Source organism: Rhagoletis zephyria, unplaced genomic scaffold (genome assembly GCF_001687245.7).
Source record: "Rhagoletis zephyria isolate East Lansing unplaced genomic scaffold, Rhagoletis_zephyria_1.1 Rzeph_scaffold_00034, whole genome shotgun sequence".
Lineage (NCBI taxonomy): Eukaryota > Metazoa > Arthropoda > Insecta > Diptera > Tephritidae > Rhagoletis > Rhagoletis zephyria.
The window spans coordinates 390,798-413,085 of NW_016157118.1; the positions used below are offsets into that span (position 1 = coordinate 390,798).

At 37.9% G+C, this 22,288-nt stretch overlaps 1 protein-coding gene across 5 annotated transcripts in view; it reads left to right on the forward strand.

Moving 5' to 3' along the window:
• Window positions 1-22,288, forward strand: part of LOC108364849 (neural-cadherin-like) — a 539,754-nt gene that overhangs the window by 165,523 nt on the left and 351,943 nt on the right. The gene's annotated exons all lie outside the window — the stretch shown is intronic.

Sequence of the window (22,288 nt, forward strand, 5' to 3'; positions counted from 1 at the left end):
TCACCAGTGTCACCAGTGTCGCCAGTGTCACCAGTGTACCCGTGTCGCAAGTGTCGCCAGTGTCACCAGTGTTAACTACGTCCCTCTGTCGTGGTGAAGAGTAAAAATGGTTTTCATCCCAAAACCTGGAAGGCGAGGGCACGTCTACGCCAAAGATTTTCGACCTATTAGCTTAACTTCCTTTGTTCTCAAAACGTTCGAGAGGGTTCTGGACCCGCACGTCCATGTCTGAAGCGCAGCATGCATATTTGCGGGGACGATCCACGGAGACGGCGCTTCATGAGGTCGTTAGAACCGTCGAGAGGGCACTCGAATTTAAGGAATTCACTCTGGCAGCCTTCCTTGACATAGAAGGAGCCTTTAACAATGTTAGGGTAGAANGCCATGGCTTTTGTCCATTTTCAAAGGATGCATAACCCTCAACTACGTCCCTCTATCGTGGAGGCGAGTAAAAGTGGTTTTCATCCCAAAACCTGGAAGGCGAGGGCACGTCTACGCCAAAGATTTTCGACCTATTAGCTTAACTTCCTTTGTTCTCAAAACGTTCGAGAGGGTTCTGGACCCGCACGTCCATGTCTGAAGCGCAGCATGCATATTTGCGGGGACGATCCACGGAGACGGCGCTTCATGAGGTCGTTAGAACCGTCGAGAGGGCACTCGAATTTAAGGAATTCACTCTGGCAGCCTTCCTTGACATAGAAGGAGCCTTTAACAATGTTAGGGTAGAAGCTATCCAAAAATCCCTTGACGAACTAGGCGTCGAGGAGTCTATTAGCGCGTGGCTAATGGCGATGCTTCGCAGCAGAACGATTTCAGCTGAACTTGGTAGCTATACATTAACAAGAAACGTTAGTAGGGGCACTCCTCAAGGGGGAGTGATCTCTCCTAGTTTATGGCTCAGCACTATCAACTCAGTACTACTCAAGCTTAACCAGGGAGAAGTAAAGGTATTGGCATACGCTGACGATGTAGTGATTTTAATAACCGGGTAATTTCCATCTGTGGTGAGTAACATCATGCTGGGTACTCTAGTACAGCTTAGCCGGTGGGCCGAGCAATGTGGCCTTAGAGGGAACCCAGAGAAAACAGAATTAATGCTCTTTACGACAAGAAATAAGGTCCCAAGCTTTGAATTACCAAAGCTAAATGGACAACGGCTGCGATTATCTAAACAAGCGAAGTATCTGGGAGTCATACTGGATCCTAAGCTAAGTTGGAAAATATATATTGAAGAAAGAGTAAAGAAAGCGAGCATTGCCTACTACTCCTGTAAGCGGCTTTTTGGGATGACATGGGGTCTCAATCCAAAAGTTGTACTCTGGATGTACAAAGCGGTTGTACGTCCGATCTTATGCTACGGATAATCAAGTGAAACTAGGCAGAGTTCAGAGAGCTGCATGCATCGGGACCACGGGGGCAACGAGAACTTGCCCTACCGATGCCCTAAATGTTATTACAAATCTATTTCCTATAGACCTTCACATACGGCACACCGCAACACTATCGGCTATAAGACTTAGAGAACTAGGTATATGGAAAGAAAGAACGATCGGGCATAGCAGTATAATTTCCCGTTTGCCACCTAAGTTGAGGCTGGAAACCGATTACATTCGACCTGAGGTAGAGTTTCACAGGCCTTTCGGGGCCATTCTTCCGTCGAGAGCCGACTGGCATGGGGAACTTGATATCTCTATCTGGACACATCATATGTACACGGATGGCTCCAAAATGGAACGTGGAGTTGGAGCAGGTATTAACTCTGAGTCACTGGGAGTAAAAGGATCAATTCATCTGCCCGATTTCGAGAGTGTCTTCCAGGCAGAAGTATTCGCTATAGCCGAAGGCTGCCATCTCTTAGAACGTAGAGGATTACGTCACGTCATTAAGGCCTTAGCGTCTTTTACAACAAGGTCGAAACTAATCAAAGAGTGTAGAACACTGTTAAATACAGTAAGTCGTCAACTCGATCTAGATTTAGCTTGGGTCCCTGGTCATAGCAACATTCACGGAAACGAGGCTGCAGACGAGTTAGCCAGAGAGGGTTCTACATTGGTGTCGATCGAGGACCGGATCTCACCCCCAATTGCAACCTTATATAAAGACATATTTCTCCACAATCTCCGGAAATCGGACCAAAGAGGGCCCACCGTGGCAGGCTGCCGAATATCCAAACTATTGTGGCCTGCGTACAGCCCTGAGAGAACACAAAACCTACTAAGGAAACCCAGATCTGACGTTGCTAGGCTTGTTGCGACTCTTACTGGACATTGGCCGATTGGTACCCACGCGAGAAGGCTGGGAATCGCCTACAACGACTTCTGTAGAAGCTGCAGAGATGAGAACGAGCAGGAAACAGTAGAACACCTGCTTTGTAAATGTCCAGCTATAATGAGGAGCAGAAATACCATGCTAGGAGCATATGAGTTCACATCGTTACGAGAGCTATCTGATGTAAGTCTCCACAACATACTCAACTTCATCACCCACGCAGGCTAATTCTAACATACTCATTCGAGGTATATGGTATCAAAATGGCACTTAGCTGCTACTTGGGCGTTTTCCGCCACCATTCTAACCTAACCTAACCTTCACCAGTGTCGCTGGTGTCACCAGTGCCTACGGCGCTTTTTCTATAAAAATTATTCAATATATCGAGCCCTAACCGCCAAAATAACGTAAGCGACATTTGTTTCAAAATTTTGTTTTTGATGCAGAAATATTCCTAGAGCATCTAGATACATTTCTGCATCAAAAAGGAAATTTTGAAAAAAAAATGTCGCTTATGTTATTTTGGCGGTTAGNCACTGGTGACACTGGCGACACTGGTGACACTGGCGACACTGGTGACACTGGCAGATCCGAAGACTCCCGACACTGGTACACTGGTGNACACTGGTACACTGGTACACTGGTGACACTGGTGGCACTGGTGACACTGGCGACACTGGTACACTGTTGACACTGGCGACACTGGTGAAATTGGTGACACTGGTGAAATTGGTGACACTAGCGACACTGGTGACACTGGCGATACTGGTACACTGGTGACACTGGTAAACTGGTGACACTGGCGACATTGGTGACACCAGCGACACTGGTACACTGGTGACACTGAAACACTGGCGACACTGGTGACACTGGTGACACTGGCGATACTGGTACACTGGTGGCACTGGTGAAACTGGTGACACTTGAGACACTGGTGGCACTGGTGACACAGGTGACACTGGCGACACTGTTGACACTGGTGACGCTGGCGACACTGGCGACACTGGTACACTGGCGACACTGGCGACACTGGTACACTGGTGACACTATCGACGCTGGTACACTGGCGACACTGGTGACACTTGAGACACTGGTGGCACTGGTGACACTGGCGACACTGTTGACACTGGTGACGCTGGCGACACTGGCGAAACTGGTACACTGGCGACACTGGTACACTGGTGACACTGGCGACACTGGTACACTGGCGACACTGATGAAACTAGTGACACTGGTGAAACTAGTGACACTGGCGACACTTGCGACACTGGTACACTGGTGACACTGGCGACACTGGTACACTGGCGACACTGATGAAACTAGTGACACTGGTGAAACTAGTGACACTGGCGACACTTGCGACACTGGTACACTGGTGACTCTGGCGACACTGGTGGCACTGGTGACACTGGCGACACTGGTACACTGGTGACACTGGCGACACTGGTGGCACTGGTGACACTGGCGACACTGGTGACACTGGCGACACTGGTGACACTGGCAGATCCGAAGACTCCCGACACTGGTACACTGGTGACACTGGTGACACTGGCGTCACTGGTGGCACTGGTACACTGGTGACACTGGCAAAGTGCGAATAGACACTCCCTAGTTAATATGGTCACCGTACCTATGTGACATGTAGGACCGAATCGAAAAAGTTACCAAATTGAAAAATAAATTACCAAATTACTAAGTGTGATAAATAAAGAAAAAAATTACCAATTTTGGTTAAAAATCACCTAAGCGACAACGCTGGTAACTTTACAATTTTTAATTATTCATTGTGAATATCCTCGTACGTATATTGCGTTTTTTCATAACCGTTCCACGGTAATTTTAAATCGACATTTTCAAGTACGCAGTTTGATTTGCTTGATCGCGTTATTTGCGTTGCAGTTTTTTTATTTCAAATTTTTTATCAAAGATGGCTGCAAATTGATAAAAGACGAAGTGGAATTTTTGTTAACTGCTGTGTTCAGCAACAGCTTCATGGCCGTGCACATACCCGCTACCGACAAGGGCAATCACACGCCTCTCAAGCTCAGTGGGTGGCTCTTCATTAACGGGTATGTTTCCCGTCATTGCCTGCTTTCTTTTTATATCATGCACCTTTTTTTTTAACGTGGTATTAAATTACGGAACAATTTTTACATACTGTGGGCCATTGGTCGACGTTCTTCACCGAACCACCAAGGCTATTCATCATTGACGCTAGTTCACTCTACTTCTTGTCGCAGTCCGATTTGCCATGAAGCTTCTAGAACCTTGATCATGCCAATCCCGGCGTTTCCGTCAAAAAATCCACCATGCGAGTTAGTTGTTCTGCTGTGGTCCCGCTTCTCTTTTGAACATTGTGTACTGACGAAGCCATTCTATCATATGCGAAAATGGTTATGTCTAATAATACAAAATAAATAAGCGTTTTATTTTACTTACTTTTTGCAAAAATATATTAAAATATCCAGAAAACTATGTGTATACCACTTTGCAAGCAAGGAATTTATTTGTTTTTCATCATTCTTCTTTGTGCTTTTCGCATTTTTTGACGTTTTGTTAAGCTGTGATGCCACCTTTCTTTTATTTAAATAAAAAGGAAATGTCAGCGGTTTAGTGTCGTTTAAAAAGAGTTGTCTAATAACACAATCGTTACTGCAAACCACAAAAATCGTTATCTTAGATCTCGACAAATCGTATCGGTAAAAGTTAGTGAATTGCAGGACTGGTTCGTTTACCATCGCTAAAAATTCGGTATGAATAAGCACGGCGGTCGGCAGTCAGTTTGAGTTGCACACGCAAAAGAAAAGTTGTATAAACAGCATGACCGAGACGCAATTATCTATTTTCGAGTATATGTACTCGTACAAAATTGGTATGATTGCCCTACTGAGTGCCATACATGTATAAGAGCGTTGCGCTTGTACCCTGCAAAAATCGGGACTACTCCAAGCATGCATGTCAAGAGTACTCCGTAAGGGTCCAGGATTTATAATTCATATAAAAAATGTGGTCCAAATTAACATTGCGATGTCCTAGAGCAGGACCATATACTCCAGCTCTGCATTATATCAGAGTAGCACAAAACTACTCCAACATATTAACCATGGCATTGTTAACATATTTTGTCGTTTGTGCATGCTTCTTTTATTCACTTCACAGATGCAATTAATAAAAACCAAAAACAAAAATAAAAATAAAAACTTACATGTTGCCTCTGACGGAATTCGAACCTGAACCTGCTGCGAGGTAACAAATAACAGCAAGTATCTCTACACGCTTAGCTACCGCCAGACGTGCAAATGTGTTGTTTCAAATACTCAACTTCAATCACATTTCGTTAAAACACGAGCAGTGATCGGATAACAATAAGCTGGTGCAGAGACACGAGTTGGTCCGCTACAGCATGACAGAGGAGTACGTTTGTAAGTACTCCAATATAACACCAATACACTGCATGGTTCAACGATTTTTGCAGGGTCAGCTTTTTTTTCTAACTTGTATGTTTTGTAGGTCGCTGTAGCTGAAGGGTTAAAGGCGCATTCTACCACTCTGAATTATCTGGGTTCGAGCCCTGGTCAAAGAAATATCGCAAAATATATAGAAAAAAGGTTTTTTCTTAACGGCGGTCACTATCGGCAAGCAACGCCAAACCTCCGAGTGCATTTCTGCCATGAAAAAGCTTCTCATAAAATCTATTTACCGTTCGGAGGCGACGTAATACTGTAGGTCCCTCCATTTGGGAAACAAAATCAAATTGGAAGAGAAGCTCTGCCAAACACTTAGCGTGTTAGCGAGGGACAAATCGTCCTTTAAAAGAAAATTAAATTTCTGGATTACCTGTATGGAAAAGAAAAGCATTGAGTATTTTCCACTTGTATACAACTTTCTACAAGAAACGCGATGAAATGTCAAATTAAATGTGAAAGGTCATAACCGCACGGTCCAAAATTTTGGTTTAATTTTTAAACCGCGCTGGGACTGCTGCCTTTTTTAATCTTTTGTAGACTACTTTTTAAACCAGTCAATCGTTTTAAGCAAGTCTTAATATATTCTGGTTTAAATTTTAGTCCAAAAAGTTCGTGGTTTAAAAATCAAACCAAAATGCTTCAATCCTAGGTTTCATATATAGAAAATTTGGATTAAAATCTAAACCGAAATAGAGGATGTTTGCACACAGCCAAATGTGGCGTTGAAATTCTAAACCCAACATATGTGCTCCCTTTTTTAAACTTGGAATGTTGTATTTGAAACAGAATTCAGTTTGGTCATATATCTAGTCCAAAAAGTTTAAAATTAAAACCGAAATTTTAACCGTGCGTGCACTTGGTAAATCTCCAGAAATCTTTATCAGACATATATGTAATACTTCTATATTGGCAGTAAGCTAACTTCTCAATGTGTAAGCATTCCGNTTACTGTTTTTGTCAATGTATTGTGTACTTGAGTGCCGTTTTTGTAAATGTGTCGTGTACATGTTTATTTATAAACGTATGTGTTCCTTTTCTTTCGTACGTGTTTATTGATATATCTGTACTGTAGTGTTTTCGGACGGTACTAGCTCTTACTGCCAATATAGGAGTATTACATATATGTTATCAGATTATTTTTCGGGTGGTAGTAGTGATATTGATTGGGTACGAAATCCATTTACGAACCATTCATAGATTTTCGGAGTTCTTCAACATTGTGTAGTATTTCCAGTAAGTTTTTATTCATATTTACATACGTCTTTTAAAGTACGAAACCGCGTATCAACAAAATGCAAAACCGCGTATCAGGATAATGCAAAACCGCGTATGTGACGTTGCAAAAATTATTTTTTAGAGAGTAAAAACACTCATATTTCAAAATGCTTCTCTTTTTTATAAAGCAATCGCAAGGATTGAGCCGATAGTTTGTGTGAGCAAATCCAATTTTTGGCTGCAAAATTGCACACGGTGGGCAGGAAGCGAAGATAGGTTGCATAAAAATGTCGACAAAATCTGAAAGCAGGNCTTACATAAACTTATATTTTCACATAATATATATACACACATTTACTCACACATACATTGTTGAATATTTAATTCACAAGGATGTTTTTCTCTTTCGCAAAAGTCGGTCCTATCATAACTATGTAAAATGTGGATATCTTTAAAACAGGAGCAGCTAGGATTTCAATTCAAAGGGATTCTTAACCTAAAAATATCAACAAATACAACCCTGCTTTCAGTTTTTGTCGACATTTTTATGCAACCTATCTTTGCTTCCTGCCCACCGTGTGCAGCGATACGCGTTTTTGTACTTTAAACGACGAATAGCAGGGCCTTTGAGTTTTAGTAGTTTGATGTGGGGTTGCATAAAATTAAAGGTATTTAGTAAGGGCTCCGTTATCTTAAAAGTTTGAGAAACCCTGGTATAGAGGGTGCTTTTAAGAAAAGGTACTTTTGTGCTTTTAATCCTGGAAAGGCATACTTTTTTAGTATGCCTTTTAAGTTTTCACATAAAGATAATAATATTTTGGCGCTTTCCACTTTTGCTAAGTGTTTGGCCGAGCTTCTCCTCGAATTTGTCGCCTGTGTATTGATGTTGTTACCACGGTTGCCATTTCCAATTTATTTTTCGGACCAAAAAATGGACCAAATGGTAAAAAATTTACCAATTTTTATTACATTCTCTATCAAGAAAATATGCCAATTCAGTTTATATAACATTTTTTTTTTATATTGCATCCAGAGTGCATTACAATTCTGCATTATTAACATTAAATTATTTAAAGTTTTAAATTATAATTTGTTTCTTACTTTCGTTTTTATTACTTCTAAATCAAAAAATGTGCGCTCAGCTGCTGCAAAACTGTGGGGGAGACTAAAAATGTTATGAACTAAACCACACAATTCTCCAAAGGGCGCTTCACCCAATCCATTTTTAATCTAACTAACTTGATCCCAAAAACGTTCTATATTGGTATAGCTTTTGATGTTACCTTCACTCAGCCTCAATTTGCGAAATTGAAATTCAATTATGTCTGCATCATTTACCAACCCAGGAAATTAGTCGAGTAGCGGCATAATTGATACATCAGTATCAGAAAGAACTTTATGTGGTTTAATAATTTCAAGATGTTTAACATCTTTTCGATTGAAATCGAATATTATTTTCATGTGCTAAATGCTATGATTAAAGTTTTGCTACCTTTACATATTTTTGCCAGCCACTTTAATATTGGTCACCGAGTAATTGAAATTAGCAGGAAACCGCGATATTTTTTGAACCGTTCTTTGTCAGATTACACTATGTAACAAGGTTTTTGTCCCTGGGTTGTAATTGTTATTTCCTAGTCAGTTAGGTCCCAAAAGTATAGAAAACAGCTATTGTCGCAAGATAACTTTGCTTTTGTGACATGGCTTCACGAGGCTGCAAGTATCCTGCAGATGCATTTTGTTATGTCTGCGGATATTTTATCAAAACAAAAGCAAAGTTTCCGAGGAATATTAGGTGGTTTCCATACTTTTAAGGCATAACAGACTAGGAAATAACAATTACATCCCAAGGACTGAGAAATTTTTTTTTTTTGTTACTTAGTGTTATTAGCCATGCTATATTTGAAGATCAGTGACAAGGCGAGTTCACGCTTTTAGCAGGTGTTGTCAATCGGCCTTATGCTGAATATCCAATTGTCCATTTGGACCAAAACGGCAACCGTGGTTGTTACACAAAAAGAGGGACCAACAGTTTTGCGCCGCCTCCGAACGGCAAATGGATTTTATGATAAGCTTTTTAATGGCAGAAATACACTCGGAATTTTGTAATTGCCTTTCGAGGGCCGACCGCTGCATTGCTAAAAATTTCGGTTTTAATTTTAAACTTTTTGAACTACATATATGACCAAACTAAATTCAGTTTCAAATATAAACCTTCCAAGTTAATTAAAAGAGAGCACATATGTTGGGTTTAGAATATAAACAGTCCGGTTTAAATTTTAAACTCAAACATTTTCATAATTAAGAATAAAAAACAAAAAATAAAAAGGTCTGATGCGGATTGAACCCGGACACACTCAGCTACAGTCACGCATGTAAATGTGCTTTCATATGTTGAGTTTGAATCAACACCATATTTCGCTGTGTGCAAACATTTTCTATTTCGGTTTAGATTTTAAACCAAATTTTCTATATATCAAACCTAGAAACTACAATTAAAACATTTTGGTTTGATTTTTAAACCACGAACTTTTTGGACTAAAATTTAAACCAGAATATATTATAATTGCTTAAAACTATTGACTGGTTTAAAAAGTAGACTATGAAAGATTAAAAAGGCAGTAGTCCCAGCGCGGTTTAAAAATGAAACCCAAATTTTGGACCGTGTAGCTGATCTTTCAATTAGCCTTTCGAAAGTCAGAATAGGGCTCTGAAAATTGTCACCAGAATTGACGGTTCACACACAAGAATCAGCACTCTTTTTTGCATAAATCAATGCATAGGACTTACCTCCAATGCAAATATTTTTTCTTCGTGTTTATATGGACTTACCAAAAAACTACTGTTATACCGGTTTTTGTATTAAATGCGTTGAATACGTATGATCCACAAGCAGTTATATTTCGCGATCTGAACTTTGAGTTAGCTCATTTTAGATCTATGTAGGTGTGCCAATTGTCTTTCGAGAGACTTTTGCCTTTCGAAAGGCTGTGGTGAGTTGAGAGACAGTTGCCAGAATTGGCCTGTAAGTCTAACCCGATGTTCTACAGGGATGTTTGCCTATTTATGTATATAAAAGATATGAATGTATACTCATATCTACGATCTCATACATTCACCCCCTTTCACTCACTTTTCATCTTTTTTAATTCCCAAGCAAATGCTGAAAAATGATTGCCATATTTTAACAGCATCAATCCTCTGTTGCGGGATGGTCCAGCTGGCAGTTAGATAGCTTCCAGGTGCTCACCGACACGCGAACACTTCCTAACTATGCCAATGTCAAACAACAGCAAGCAGATAAAACACAAATTCATACTATGAATCCCCGAGTAACAGACGCTTATGCTGCAATCTTAGGCTATCTGCACACTTGTCATCCAATCATGGTTGCGTTTATCGTCTCGCCCTGAAATTTTGAGCGGAGCACATGCATTTCAATGGAGGTCTGCACACTTATCGTTATCGGCAAATCGTAGAAGATGCAGAAACGGATGAGTGCGACACTGTCGTTTGCTCATTGTTACGCACGCATTGTTTGTTTACATTTTATGAGGAAAAAATAGAGAAAAGGTTAATATTTGCCATTCATAAATTCTGTGGAAATTATTGAAAAGTGAATAATTGCAACAAAAAACGAATAAAAGTGAGAGTCTTAACTATCAAATTAGACGACATTGTAAAAAGCTAAAACTCTGTTTAGCTATAAAAGGACCAAACATGCAGATCTGCAGTACTTTTTACGCTGATTTCAACCATACTAAAATTATTTTGCGCAAGAAATGTAAAAAAGATTTAAATCAGCGCCAAATGAATTAGATTTTACGACCGAGTGTTCAAAAGTGTTATCGACATGTAATCGTTGCATCATGATGGTGACGATGAAGCAACTAAATATGATTCCACGACCAATGAGCAGAAAACCTTACATAGGTAGTCGCTTGGCTTTAGTTGCTGGCGTGAAGTTGAGCATGGCATGCGCCAAGAGGTACGCACATGAGCAGCCACTGCCACACCAAAGGCAATAAGCCGCAATGATGTTTTTATAGAAAGGGGCATAATTCTACTCCTCTACTACAATACTTGTTTCCTATACTTTGTCCCCTCTCATACAAATTTCTTGACAAAGAATTGGGCGAAAGCAGCATTGTGGGAATAAATAAATTATAAATTAGCATATTATTGGGTGTAATTAAGGAAAACACCTTTTGATAAATTAGATATGGAATAAATAAAAAATTGAAAGCACATAAATATTTTAAAAACAACATTCGTAGAAAATTATTGGTGTATGTAAAATAGTTTGCCTAATTGACTGAGATACGTAAATACTTATACATACATCCACATACGATACATATACGGTAACGATATACGTAAAGGCACGCAAACAGGCGCGATGTGGTATAGTGGGGTATGCCAAGAAACATTATTTCCATACGAAGAGCGACGAGGTCAGGTTAGCGGCACTATTCGCTATTTTGTAACGCATTCGTCTTTCTAAATTAATATTTATTAATGACATTTTCTCAACTATAATTAGAAGTTCTTATTATGATTTTTTTTTAATATTAACCTAGTATTATTAATTTATTAATCTAATGTGGTAGAACTCTAGCTCTTAACTGCAACTCTGCTTACGATATATCTGCTTATACAGCGCGGCCAACTATACACGCTGGGGTATAGTTATGTACCGCCTTGTACCGCAATTCCAATACCGCGTCTGTTTGAGTGCTCCCATATACCGACATGGTATTTGATACCGCATATCGTACGTACAAAGGCCCTAACCAAATTTTTTATTTTACAGGAGAAGCAAAAAACATTACAAAAAGAGTGTCAAACACATGCAGGTTTTTTAAAACGAGACATGTAACTCCGTTGTTTTTGTTTCTAACTCTTTAAAATTTTTATTGAAGGTGTATTTTAATACATCCTACCAAAATCTGTGAAAAACACAGTTTCGAAAAAATATTGGTTAGGGTCTATGTGAATTAAAGCAACGATATATACAAATACCTAAGCATGTAATACGTTCTCGAAAATAGAAATCTTCTATCACTCTAGCGATACCTCGCAAACAGCTTCAATATCTACCCGCCCTTATTAATTATTAGCAGGCCCACTTTTCCAAATGCTGATAAAAATTATTCACGTCAAAAGACTCATACATATTTTTGCGAGCTTTTTGGAAACCATTCAACTACCTAAAATAATTTCGGTTGCCTTAAAAAGCACCCAAATAGTACCTTATTCACCGATAATATTTATCCGTAATAAGCTAATATATAAAAAACTCCTTCTAAACGGCTCGACCAATTTTTATGAAATTTTTTGTGCATATATGGTAGGTATGAGAATCGGATGTAAAGTATATTTCATATCGCTAGGTGCAGGGGGCGTGGTACCTCCCATACAAAGCGAATTATTCATACTGCATATCTCTGGAAGTGTTCATGATGGAGTACTCGAACTTGGTATGGAGATATATGAAATCAATCACATGGTCATGAAGAAAAATGGGGGCTATTAGAAGAAGGGGCGTGGCACACCCCATACAAACCGAATTTTTCATACGGCATACCTCTGGCAGTGTTCACGATAGAGTACTGGAATTTGGCGACTAGGGTGTCCCAATCCTAAAAAAAAAATCTCTACTTTTTTGGTTTAGAATTTTTAGTATTTTTGTATGAAAAATCTAATATGCAACAAGTAATTTTTAGCAAAAAACCCCGACTTAAAAAAATATATATATATATGTATATATATATTTCATGATCCAATGATCGGATCTAAACCAAATTAGTATCGGACCACCTCTGAGACACTACCTTTCCGCTGCAAAATTATCTAAATCGGCTCACGTGGTCCAAAGTTATGCGGTAACATACATAAAAACAAAAAAAAAACAATATTCCGACGAACTGATAAGCTCCTCCTTTTTTGGAAGTCACGGTGTTTGTGGAAACGGCTTGACCGATTTAAATGAAATTTTTGTGTATATTCGGTAGGTACGATAATAGGTTGTAAAGTATGTTTCATACCGCTAAGTGAAAGGGGCGTATCCCATACAAACCGAATTTTTCACACTGCATATCTCTGCAAGTGTTCATGGTAGAGTATTGGAACTTGGTATTGGCTATTGGAAAAAGGGGCGTGGCACCTCCCATAGAAATCGATTTTTTTATACTGAATGGAAGTATTCGAGGTAGAGTACTGCAACTTAGTATGTACAACACATATCAAATCGATCACATATTCATGAAGAAAAATTGGGGCTATTGAAAAAAGTGGCGTGGCACCTTCCATAAAAACCGAATTTTTCATACTGCATGTCTCCGCAAGTGTTCATGGTAGAGTACTCGAACATGGTATAGAGATATATGAAATCAATCCCATACACTTAGAGAAAATTGGGGCTATTTTAAAAGAGGACGTGGCGCCTTTCAAACGCAGTGAAGCTATTATGTATCTTTATATGTATATACATACACTTTTGCTAGGTTATTTAAGATGGCAATGGAAATATGCCTTCTGACAACGACCAAACCGTAATATTAGAAGATAAATGCGTCACTGAAAATCATGAAACTGTTGGGAAAAATGTTGGACCAAAACATTTCAATACAAAAAATTAATTTTGGGCGGGACGAAGTTCGAAGGGTCTGCTAGTAATAATAATAATAATAAGAGATTGGAGATTACACAATATGGCGTGCGCTTTGATGTTGTCACACAAAGGGGAGGGACCTAAAGTTTTCGCNAAAATTATCTAAATCGGCTCACGTGGTCCAAAGTTATGCGGTAACATACATAAAAACAAAAAAAAAAACAATATTCCGACGAACTGATAAGCTCCTCCTTTTTTGGAAGTCACGGTGTTTGTGGAAACGGCTTGACCGATTTAAATGAAATTTTTGTGTATATTCGGTAGGTACGATAATAGGTTGTAAAGTATGTTTCATACCGCTAAGTGAAAGGGGCGTATCCCATACAAACCGAATTTTTCACACTGCATATCTCTGCAAGTGTTCATGGTAGAGTATTGGAACTTGGTATTGGCTATTGGAAAAAGGGGCGTGGCACCTCCCATAGAAATCGATTTTTTTATACTGAATGGAAGTATTCGAGGTAGAGTACTGCAACTTAGTATGTACAACACATATCAAATCGATCACATATTCATGAAGAAAAATTGGGGCTATTGAAAAAAGTGGCGTGGCACCTTCCATAAAAACCGAATTTTTCATACTGCATGTCTCCGCAAGTGTTCATGGTAGAGTACTCGAACATGGTATAGAGATATATGAAATCAATCCCATACACTTAGAGAAAATTGGGGCTATTTTAAAAGAGGACGTGGCGCCTTTCAAACGCAGTGAAGCTATTATGTATCTTTATATGTATATACATACACTTTTGCTAGGTTATTTAAGATGGCAATGGAAATATGCCTTCTGACAACGACCAAACCGTAATATTAGAAGATAAATGCGTCACTGAAAATCATGAAACTGTTGGGAAAAATGTTGGACCAAAACATTTCAATACAAAAAATTAATTTTGGGCGGGACGAAGTTCGAAGGGTCTGCTAGTAATAATAATAATAATAAGAGATTGGAGATTACACAATATGGCGTGCGCTTTGATGTTGTCACACAAAGGGGAGGGACCTAAAGTTTTCGCTGACTCCGAATGGCGATTGTATTTTTATGAGAAGCTGTTTTTCATGGCAGAAATAGACTCGGAGGTTTGCCATCGTCTGCCGAGGAGTGACCGCTATTAGAAAAAAAAAAAACTTTTTTGTTCTTCTTTATTTTTGATGTTGGGTTAAACCAAGCTCCAGCATATATGTAGGCTGATTTCCAAAATGTGATGTGATGTGATGTGATGACGATGAGCTGTATGAGCTTTACAACGATATGGACATAGTGCAGCGAATTAAAATACAGCGGCTCCGCTGGCTTGGTCATGTCGTTCGAATGGACACCGACGCTCCAGCTCTGAAAGTATTCAACTCAGAACCCGCTGGTGGTAGCGGAGGAAGAGGGAGGCCCTCACTGCGACGGAAAGATCAGGTGGAGAAGGACTTGGCTTCACTTGGCGTTTCCAATTGGCGTCAGTTGGCACAGACGAGAAACGACTGGCGTGCTTTGCTGAACTCGGTCAAAATCGCTTAGGCGGTTACAGCGCCAAAAAAGAAGAAGATTTCCAAAATGTACCAATGCAATGTTTGGATACTGTTCTACTGCGGTATTTAAAAAGTTTTTATATGCAAAGTTGCGAAGCATTGAAACTATATACATTTGGGTGATTCACAAGGTGACGTAGGTGTCGTATTGTCGTATGTCGTAAAGTTTTTAACGGCTTAATAAATGTTTAGAGGACTTGAAATCACAACCAACTATTTTTTAGCGGTGTGAAATTTCATAATAAAACTTTTATTTTAGCTTGCGAATTCCTTAAATATAGTTTTAGCCGTTTAAAGTTTATGACATACAACAGTACGACAGTATACCACACCTTGTGAACTCCCTAATTGAATATTTAATAAAACAATGATCACCATTTCGGAATTTTCCATTTTTAAAACACAAATGGTAACCAAAACCAGACGAAGCATACATATATAAGTATGCATGTATACGTATGTAATAAAAATGAAAGAAATGTGCACAAGCATATATGTACATAGGCACATGTTTACGCCTTTTGGTCGTTATAAGCAGCCTGTAACTCCAGAAATCTTTCCACTCTAAAGTATGTTTTTCAAATATGACCTATTTTTATAACACCCTTATTATGTAACTTACAAAAATTAACAGTAATGCCTAAAGTCAGTAATAAAAGTAATTACTCACTAGCTTCTTTGTGAGAAAAAAAAAAGTTATGCATTAGTTTGTCTTTGCGTCGAAGTGCCCTCACAAATAGGTGTGGCAAACACATGCAAAGCAGATGTGTCGAATTGCAGGCAGCCGAGGCACATACGATGTTCGGAAGGTAAAACGCTCGAAAACACATTACTGTTGAAATACAATACCGGCGAACGGCGAATTTCGCCCAGCAAAGCGATGCCGACATCCGACTTATAGCCTTTTCTCTTTTCGAAATAATGTTTTCGTGTTCTTTGCTCAACATCTTCACATGCATATTGCATGCTCTTTTTTTTAAATGTTGCACTCTGATAATGTTGCCATATAAGAAGGTGACATTATTTTCAAGAACAGAAAACGCCATTAATTTCAGTTTTGAAAGAACAAATTAAAATATCTCGTTTAGTTTTTTTGGAAGTAAAATTTTAAGAGGAATAAAAAGGGGTCAATTATAAAGTTAAAAACCTTACAGTTTTTATTTGAAAATACAGTTTTTTTGAGAACTTACAGTTTTTTGAAAATTAAATCTAGCAAAACATTCGCAGCGGAAAATTGGCTTTTCGCCGGCATTATGTTTCAACGGTTAGACTTGCAATTGTCACCCCTGTTGAATCCGATGCCACAAGCAAACAAACTAATACGAGAGACTCTCGTTCTTACATCCAGGGTTACCACTTTTGTATATTATTACCAAAATTGGTATAGAAAAAATCATTTGTAATTTTGGTAGGTTTTTGTTAAAATATATTTTTGTTTAAAATACATTTGCAATATATATTATTATATTTTTTTATTATATTATTTATATTTTTTTATTTCTTCTCATAAAAATTATAAATTGTCAAAATCTTTTTGCATGTGAAATTTTTTCCTATACAAAAAAGCGTTTGAAAAGAAACCTTTGGAAGGTTCACCTAACTCAGCAGCACAGACGCTGATTACTGGGCATTGCAAATGAGTTTAATAAGAAAGAAAGTCGCAAATCAGTTTAATGAGTCGCACCAATTTTTTTCCAAATTTACCTTTGATTTACAAGAAAAAAATCAGAACCGCTTTTGACACTTTCGATTCCAGAAGCAACAACAAAATAAACGTAAATGTTGATTTTGCTCTAATGCCTGTTTTAAATGCCTGGGCTCTCGCTTTTTTTCTCTTAATTGTCTTTATGTGTATTCGCGGCCTTCTATTCGCCGCTTGAGTTCATCCCTTCTAGCTTAAAGAAAAATTTGTATGTGAAAGCAACGATTAACTTACTTTGGCTATGTTTGAGTTCCGGTCGCTTAAAATTTTGCATGTGAAAGCAACAACAAAGTTAGCTAGCGAATATGGACGATATCGGGTTTGGGTGTACTTCATTGAGTTCGTTTCAAGGCGAATTTAACAAGGTGGTGTTACCGGCGAATCCAAGGCGAATTTATACAAGGTGGTGTTGATAACGAATTTAGATTTTCGCCGAGGTACGTCTCATTTCGACATTCAGTAGTACCGCGGCGAAAATTTAATTCGCCATCAACACCACCTTGTATAAATTCGCCTTGGGCGAATCTGAATTTTTCGCTGGAGGACATAACGTCAAAATTATGTGTTTGTTGTAATTTATACTAATGACAGTAAGGGGTAGTTTTTCAGTGCACGGCCGTGGTTTAAACTAAGATTAAACGCCCGATCTGGCTGGTTTAAACAAAGATTAGATAATCAAATGTAAACCTGCTGTTCAATTTAAACTCAGTTTACTTAATCTAAGTTTAAAATGGCACTGAAAAACTGGCCCAAAAAATATCTGCGTATAATTTTTTAGTGTAATTTTTTACTTACATATATACGGCTAACACCACCTTATTAAACTCGCCTTGATTCGTTCGTTTCGCCTCTCGCTAACTGTTGGCGAGTCGATGACGGCTATTAACTTCGTTCGTTTCGCCACTCGCTAAGCGTTTATCAATTTCTTTTCAAACACTTCCTTAAGCGTGGTTAACTTTATTACATACATTTTCGAAAGTTTAAATCACATATTTTTATATACGTACATATGTATGTACATTGCTAATACGAACATAACTACTTCGCTCCATTCAAAATTCATTTTACTGGAATCGGGACCAGCTGTTAATTATGTGGTGTGCGCATTTATGTTGGAACAAAAAATGTAAAACCTATAATTTAACGCCGCCACTGAACGGCAAAAAGGTTTTATGGCTTTTTTCTAATTTAAGTGGCGCTCAGACCAGGGACTGATCTTAGGCCTTCCTGAGTGGTAGTACGTACATTTAGCCCTAATCGGGTGGACACGCCTAAGAATTTTTTAAATAAAAATAATTTTTTTTAAATAGCAAAAAACCAAATTATTCGAAAAACATTGTGAATATTTAACTAAAAAATAGAGTGCTAAAAGGTTCGTCTACACACAATTTGCGACCATTTCTATTTCCTGCCACAAATTCAAAGCTGTTGGGTGTAGGGACACGAATTTCGATACGATACGATACCATATCGATATTTTTGCCATTCGATACCGATAATTTCTACTCGATAGTTGTATCGTATCGAATCGTAAATGTATATTACAAAGTAATGTAATCGTAAATTATATTAAAAATAATTTCTTTTTTTAACTCTTTTTGACGTGCCTAAGGAAAAGTACATATGAGCATTTCCAATCTGGTGGGGCGTGACAAAATGTTAAAACTCTGGAAATAGGGTAAAACTGTTGGTATACAATTTTTTGTAGTAATATTTCAAATATTTAAGGTTAACTTTCCAAAATCGTTCCTGCTTATTTTAATAGCCGAAGTATCTGACGTGTCGTTACGTTACTAAAATTTCCATTGAAACTTTTTTTGTTAACATTGTTAACCTAATTTTTAACGCAACAAAAATTGTTATGTCGAATATATTGTTTACTTTGGGATTTAAAGATCAGAACTGTGTACTACCTTAAGTTGGCATGCGGTGGGATTTCAAACCGTGCTTTCGGTGACTTCAATTAACACACTTACCTCTACATAAACAAAAACGTATTAAAGTGCAAAGTGTTCATTCTTTATATTAGAAAATGGGACCAATATTCAGATTTAATTTTTTGAATTTGGTATCGAAATTTTATAATATCGAGTCTTTTATCCCGATATAATTGGGTACCCGATAATTTTATAGCGATACTTTAAATGAGTACTATATTGATGTTTTCGGGTCGATGTCGTGTCCCTAGTAGTTTAGAAATTTATAAATAACTGTGCACAATCATTGCCATCGCCAACGTTCCTGCATCTTTTCCCACTCTTTTGCCGCTGACTTATTCACTGCCGACGCTGCCGCTGTCACCGCTGTCGTTTTTCTCTTCGCTGCATTATTTCACGCTGTTCTTGCACTGAGGCTTTTATTGCAGTGGTTTGAAGTGACGGTGAATTTTTGTTATCTTTACCTCTTCTGTAAAAGTATGGCAACTCGCACCAAATCTGCGCGCCTGGTTAGCAACTCGCCATCAAAGCCACCTAAGCCCCATATTAAAGCAGGTAAAGACTAGAATTTCCCTCCACCTTCATGGATGTGTAATCTTGAATCCCGTTTTACTCGACAAGACCTACAAGAAAATTAATATAACTTCCTAAGTATTTCTGTGTTAATCTTTTTTGTAGCACTGTGTAATAACTTAAGTTGAAGTTCTTTCAAATGATGAAGTTTCGTTGTTGCTTTTAGTTTCATCATTGTCGTGCTTGGTTCAAGGAAACTCAAAAGATGTCATTAATATTATCTCAAATACCGTGTCATTAGTTAAATAAAAAGTTCCTTATTACAAAATTGTAACTTTTTACTGAAATAACTAAAAAAATTTAGTTGCTGAAAAATTAGTACAAGCGAAATATTTCACAAAAATGTTTTGATATTTTAGTATTTTTCTAAAGTGCTAGTTAGGCATCCTATGCCAAATTGAAAAGTTAGATGCCATTTCAAGTAAAATAGGCTGAAAAGGCCATTTCTTTCTTACTCGAAATCAAAACAAGTGTGAAAAAAATAGTTTTTAAACTCAGAGTTAGGCATACGATATCTCTAATTTTATTATAGCATACCTTCTGCGATTAATAGTCTACAGATTCGATATATGTATGTATCTCTTACGATGTTTTGTATATGAGCCCCTATAGCAGCTATAGACGTGCAGTTAGCTCTCACTCCCCTTCGACGCACATGGTCGCCACGATGCTCTTCGTAATTAACATTTGCCAGCAATCATTAAACTCGTCCGAATTTTCAACTTAGCCACTAAAAATGAATCGAATGTAAGATCCATCTTAGCAGTAGTTAATGGAAAGCAATGAATAAAAGTTTCAAGGGCCCGTAGCTGCCTTCGTCGCTCCTGGTTTTGCTGAAGCGCACTGATTTTTTCATTCGAGGTGGTCTTTGAATTGTCAGTTTTGTTTGCATCTTACTTTCAATTTAATAGGTTTGCTCCACACAAGCCCGCGGGTGCCCAAAACAGCCCAGAAAGCGTTCCTCACGCTAGAAAAATGGGTAATATTATTATAAAATCATTGCTGACTCCGGGCACGAAAAGTGGTTTTTTGCGTTCCTCACGGTCTGTGCACTTTTGTCACGAGTTGACACTAACGTTGTCAAATGTCCCGTATTTGCCGGGACGTCGCGTATTTTGCATAAAATTTGAAATGTTCCGGCGGGACTACATTTTTCCTGTATTTTCGACAATTTCATTATTCTTTTAAACCTGTAAACTTCTACTCAACATGGTCATGGTTTAACGCGGCAATTGTGAGTAGGTCATTAGCAAGGATTATTGCATGCAACTCTGTAAGTGAAATATATGTATCTAAAAATTACCGTTGATTTTTTAGAATTTTTTTTGTGGAAGGTGTTGCGAACTTTCTTCCATATAATGCATGAACAAAACTGACTTTTATATTGGAGAAAATGCGCAACACCCTCCACAAAAAAACTCAAAAAAAATCAACTGTAATTTTTAGCGCCTTGAAACTTGCACTTCATTGTACTGAAATCGAATGGGCTATAAAACCGCATATTCGAAATCTTTCTAGGAAATCTAATTAAAAATATCGAAATTTTTATGAAATTTTTTTTAAGTTTAATTAATTTTTGTGAATTTTTTGCATGCTTTGAAACTTTTATTTATGTGATATCTGATACAGATCGACCTATTTTTAAATTAAAATTATTAACAATAAATAAATAAATATAAGTTGCCAACAGCAGCATTTTAAACTTTGATGCTTTTATTCTGACCGCAACTGTATCTCTTACTTTGTTTTTATGGTTTTGTCAATGTTTACGTACATGCATATTTTTGTATAAATTAGGAAGTGTTGTCATGAAACTAACGAAATTTATCATAAGCTTATAGCTAATCTGAGCATTACTTCGTTGAAATGGATCACCTTTGTTAATATATGGTTCGTAGTTGGGCTTTTAAAGAAAATCCTTTATTTCTCAGTTTTCCCGTTAAATTTTTGTAAATCCCGTATTTTTGGGAAAAATTATGCATTTGTCCCGTATGGCTGGAAAAAAATCTGGCAACACTAGTTGACACGTTTTTGACTCTTGTGAGAGAGTAACTTATTTTTACGCTCCAACTACCGAAACAGCCCGGAAATCGTGTGGAACAAAACTAATATTTTTTTGATTTTTTTGACATTTTACAGAACAAATCAAAGGCAAAATACACGCAGCTTGTTGCTTTTGCTCTAACTTACCGGGCAATATTGTCAAGAGAATTATGTCAAAATGATGTGTTTGTTGTAATATGAACCCGCCGTGTTTACAACAAACACATCATGTCTTGGCAATATTGTCCGGTGTAAACTCGCCGTAATGCTGCTACATACATCATTATATACCTTGGTTCATACTCACATGCACATACATACATATGGACATATGCGCACATGGAGAGAGCTATACAAAAATACCAAATCCTCCATTCATAAGCTGGGTTGTGGCCAGTGAGTGAGAATTCTTCGATTTTAGTGGATAAAATTCCATTTCGTCGTTTAAAGTACAAAACCGCGTATTAACACAATGCAAAACCGCGTATGTGAGGTTGCATAAATTATTTTCTAGAGAGTAAAAAACACTCATATTTCAGAATGGCTCTGTTTTATATAAAGCAATCGCAAGGATTGAGCCAATAGCTTGTGTGAGCAAATCCAATTTTTGGCAGCAAATGTCAGTTAAGCGGTTTTGCAGAATGACGATACGCGGTTTTTTACTTCATTTTGTATCACTGCTTTGAAACATTACGTAATTGCCTCGTGCAACCGTGTATAGCGACATTTTTCACTTTTTTCACGTTTTCGTTTGACACTTTCTTCTCTTGTTTCGTTTTCGTCACCAAGCCATCGTATTAGCTTTTTAATTTATAAACATGTAATGTTGAAAAGACTGTCCTTATTACATACTTATATCACAATTAATGATGTTTGTTGTTTTTTTAAT